At 32.1% G+C, this 5000-nt stretch overlaps 1 protein-coding gene and 1 long non-coding RNA gene across 4 annotated transcripts in view; one reads left to right on the top strand and one right to left on the bottom strand.

Annotated features, from left to right (window-relative positions):
* Window positions 1-5000, top strand: part of LOC136850822 (putative neural-cadherin 2) — a 774623-nt gene that overhangs the window by 50366 nt on the left and 719257 nt on the right. The gene's annotated exons all lie outside the window — the stretch shown is intronic.
* Window positions 1-5000, bottom strand: part of LOC136850823 (uncharacterized) — a 206472-nt gene that overhangs the window by 392 nt on the left and 201080 nt on the right. The gene's annotated exons all lie outside the window — the stretch shown is intronic.

Here is a 5000-nt window from a genome sequence, read left to right as displayed (position 1 = left end):
AAAGAGAATAATCCACACGAAAAAAAATTAATATGGGACATCATAAGAAAATTTTCAAATTGACAAACTGAAACTTTAAGACATAAAGATCATTGTACAAAAAATCCTTATCCCAGAATTCTTCCAATTAACTTTGGCGAAACTTACCACACAAATACCAGTTATTGTTATGTAGAAAGTTAACCTAACTGTCCCATAAATAATAGGGAGTGTGATATTCTAAAGGAATTCCGGATATTACTGCCATGATATACGGCATATGTCAGGCTCAACTTCCCTTTTGGGTCCCGTGTACGGATTTTGGCCTTAATCTTCGGTTTGATCTCTCTCTCTCTCTCTCTCTCTCTCTCTCTCTCTCTCTATCTATATATATATATATATATATATATATATATATATATATATATATATATATATATATATATATATATATATATATATATATATATATTTTTTCCAATGTATATATACAGACAATGTGTGCAGATGTGTTGCACAAAATCACTTTATATACATTTTTTATATTTTCAATGTATATCACACAGACACTGTGTGTGTGTACACCTATGCACACAATCACTACATACATAAATATATATATATATATATATATATATGTATGTATGTATATATATTATATATATACATATATATATATATATATATATATATATATATATATATATATATATATATATATATATATATATATATATATAATTAATAAAAACACTTAATGAAGCGCAGACTTATGCTAAAGCTCCTTTGTCCTGAAGGTTAAATATTGAACGCAGCCTCGCCACATTCCATTATTTTTTTCCAACATACTTTTCTTCTGTTGATTGATTGATTAATTGAGGGTTATCTGGCGTCACAACTACCAGGGTCAGGGACGCCGTTTCTTCTGTTGAAATCACTGTGCTTTATACAGTGCGATGATTTCACGGGAAACAAATCTCGAACTCAGAGCCAACACATTAAAAAAGTTGATCACCTTTTGAGGATCACGGGAAACAAATCTTGAACTCAGAGCCAACAAATCGTCTTTGAAAAACACCTTCATGAAACTATAAGACTATTCTCACAAATGTTTGTTGATATGACCATGAAATGTTTCTGTTGACGGCGAAATCTCATCGAGAACGTAAACAATGTCGAAAACATAACCGCCTCCTGACATCGTTACCTGAATTAATGAAGCATCTGTATATCAATACATTACAATTACTAGGTTTTCTAATAATGTATTATCATTATTATTATTATTATTATTATTATTATTATTATTATTATTATTATTATTGATATTTTGTTGTTGTTGTTGTTACTAGTCATTATTATTATTATTATTATTATTATTATTATTATTATTATTATTATTATTATTATTATTATTATTATTCAAGCATGAGCCCTATGCACATTTAACAAGCCTACCACAGGGGCCACTGTCTTGAAATTCAAGCCTCCAAAGAATATTATGTTCTTCTTCTTAAGAAGTAACAGAAGGTTAAGGGAAATAAAGAAAGAAGAGCATTCAAATAATTCTAATTCAATCATGCTTCGCTTGTAATTTAAGCTGGGAATCACAGAATTATTTAAGTTGTAATGCCATTACACCGAATGGAGTTATTCTAATCAATATGCATGTTGATTACAGATATAAACTTTGGAACCAGTGGTATGTGAGGCATTTATATGTGTTTATTGCATATGACAAACTAAATTTGTCACTTTATGATAAAATGACGGTTTGAAATTAAATATGATTTCGGTCCCCAATCACTGTAAATGACAAATGACAATGACACTATTAATTGATCAGTAATTCAAACGGTTGATTTTTCAGATATTTTACTATTTCGATTCTCTCAGTAGTCTGGGATCAATAAAGACAAATAAAAGATTCAGAATTCATTGACGATTTATTTTATTTTCACTTTAGAAAAAAAAAGTGAAAATTTAAAATCTGAAACGGGCGGTTAAATGTGTAATTTTAGTCTTAACATGAGCTTGTTTCCCTACCTACCCGACCCCAACCGTGGCGGACAAACAGTTTGCAGGAGGATGGTGGATGTCTACCCTAAGCGCCCGTTCCACCAGGGGCGGACAAACCGGTTTGCAGGGGGTGGGTGGCTGTGTCATGTCGCCCCTACTGTCACCCGGGGGAGGACAAGCAAGAGCCACTCGGATATTATTATTATAGATAGATTATACAGGTTATCATTTAACTGATCTTTGGAGTGTCGTTAGTGTATCAGAGTCTACACTAAATATTTAAATTAAAAACATTTAAACCATTATTCTGTATAAGAAATTAAGGCCTCGGCAACCTCATTTTATAGGCTATAGGATTAATTTATCATTTATGTAACAAGGAAAGGAACTTGATTGTAGATCAAGTATATAGTGTATAATCGAATATATTAGATGTTAAAATGTCATCACAGACGTTGAGCAAAAAATCTACTGAGACCAGTTTTCATTTATTTTATTTTTACCCGAGTAAAATGTAATAGTTAACAGCGAACTAACAAGCGTAAGGGGTTTTATAGGCAATGACACTATTTTACAGCCTTTGTCTTATTTCATTTTTTTTATATAATTTTACCTCTAATATTCAAAATCTAAATACTAAATGCTATCAAAGCTCTGAACGTTACATTCTAATCGATATAAATAATAATTTCTCTTCAATAATTGGAAATATGCTTTTAACTGAAGATATGATAACTACTTTAGGAGAAATTCAATCAGACAGGAAAAATTAAAATAAAAATACAGATATAAATCAAATAAAAAAGATATAAATTAAAATAAAAAAATAAATAAAGGACGAATGGTAATCCGTCAGTTTGTGAAATAAAAAAAAAAATCAGAACTCTGTCTACGGTTCAGTAGCCATGACCATTATTAGTTTTCCATCAAATCCATAACTCTGGGACATCCAGGTAACATTAACAGCAAGATTTGCCCGATGCTTCCCAATTACCATAACACGGAAAGTACTTTAATGTCCTCTGGGAAGTTTCAGGGAATGTCTAACGCGATTTCTTCGTTGGGCAAAATTAGGTATTTCACAAAACTGCCATCATTTGCATTTTCAAGGCGGAACCGGCGCGGTCTGATGCCCAAAGTTTCGCTGTTTCCGAATATTTATTCCCGACCATCACTTAATTGTCTGCACTAAATGTATGCCCTTCGGAATTTTCGTTTCCTCGCCTCTAAACTAGTCTTGCAACGTTTTGCTCGGTAAGAGCTGATGTTGGAATGTTTGTTGGCAATTGTGTGCTGTAGCATAACAGAAGTTACGCGCGCGCACGCTCGAGAGTATGTATAATCGCGTGATTGTAGTAACATATAACTGAAATTTTCTTGGAATAGACGAGGTATTTCCCTCCCCCCGTAGGGGGGGCGGGTAGTGCCGTCAGTGCACCTCGTTGGGTGCACTGTAGGAATCACTAAAGGTTCTTTGCGGCGTCCCTTCGGCCCCTAGCTGCAACCCCATTCATTCCTTTTACTGTACCTCCATTCATATTACCTTTCTTCCATCTAGCTATCAACCCCTCTCCTAACAATTATATCATAGTGCAACTGCGAGGTTTTCCTCCTGCTACACCTTCCATACCTACCTACTCGCAATTTCCTTTCCAGCGCTGAATGACCTCATAGGTCCCAGTGCTTCGCCTTTGGCCTAAACTCTATATTCTGTTCCATTCCAATGTATAAGGGTAAGCTACCTTGATATATTTGATATTGGCGGTTATGGCACTTAAGAGGCTGCTGATATTATACTTTATTCCTTTTGAATATGTTGTATGTAGTTTGTATACATATTTAAAACAGAAGTACCCTTCTGTTATATATTTTATAAAAACACCAATTGTAACGAATATGCTGTTTGTGGTTGACATTCACATTTAAAATGTATACATATTCGTTGCATTTAAAAAACACCAATGGTGATTAATTTGTTACATGAGGTTTATATACATATTCAAAACAGAGACATATGTCTGTTGTATTAAAAAAAACACCAATGGTAATGAATTTATTATATGTGGTTTATGTACGCAATCAAAATCAGAGATACATATCTTTTATACTAAAAAACACTAATGAAAATGAATTTGTTATATGTGGTTTGTATACATATTCAGAATAGAGACACATATCTGCTGTATTTAAAAAAACACATCAATGGTAATGACTTTGTTATGTGGTTTATATACACAAATAAAACCAAGATACATATCTGTAGTATTTTAAAATGGTAATGACGTATTTTATATACACCAAACCCCACATTATGACTTTCAATGCGGACTTCTTTATATAAAAATATAACATTTCAACATTTTTCAACATATTCTTCACAATTTCCATTTTTGAATATCTGAATCACTTAAGCTTGTCGTAGAAACATGAATTATTAATATGATCTTTTCTAGTGCTCTACGGCTCTTGGGAGAATCAGACCATCAAACGTTATAACAATTATTGAAAATCATTTCAATTCCTTTTAGAAAATATTTATATTTCCCTTTACCCTTTTCTTAGGAAGCCCGTGACGTCATCAGTAAGTGAAAATCATTTCAATTCACATTTAGAAAATTTTCATTTTTCTTTTTTTTTTTTAGGGGGAAAAGGCTGAAGCCTGAAGCATCAATGAAAAACCAATACCCTTGTCTATAATCGAATTTGATTTGCATGAAGTTTCATTTGCAAGCACAATGAATTCCTCGCCGGAGGTAAAATGTGTCCATCGATCAGTGACCGAACTTGAATGGGAGAGATTAGGGAAAATGTAGATTTGGGGAGAGTCATTTTATTAAGTTGGTACGGTTTGGTAGGAGCTCGGTGTTTTAGCTTGAAATTTCTTTTTCTTTCATTGTATATTTATTGCTTTGAAGTTTTATTGTTAATTATTTTTGTTTTGGATTTTCTAATCTAATATATATATAATATAATATATATATATATATATATATATATATATA

Source organism: Macrobrachium rosenbergii, chromosome 22 (genome assembly GCF_040412425.1).
Source record: "Macrobrachium rosenbergii isolate ZJJX-2024 chromosome 22, ASM4041242v1, whole genome shotgun sequence".
Lineage (NCBI taxonomy): Eukaryota > Metazoa > Arthropoda > Malacostraca > Decapoda > Palaemonidae > Macrobrachium > Macrobrachium rosenbergii.
Note: the sequence above shows the minus strand (reverse complement) of the source record. Positions and strands in the feature narration are given on the sequence as shown.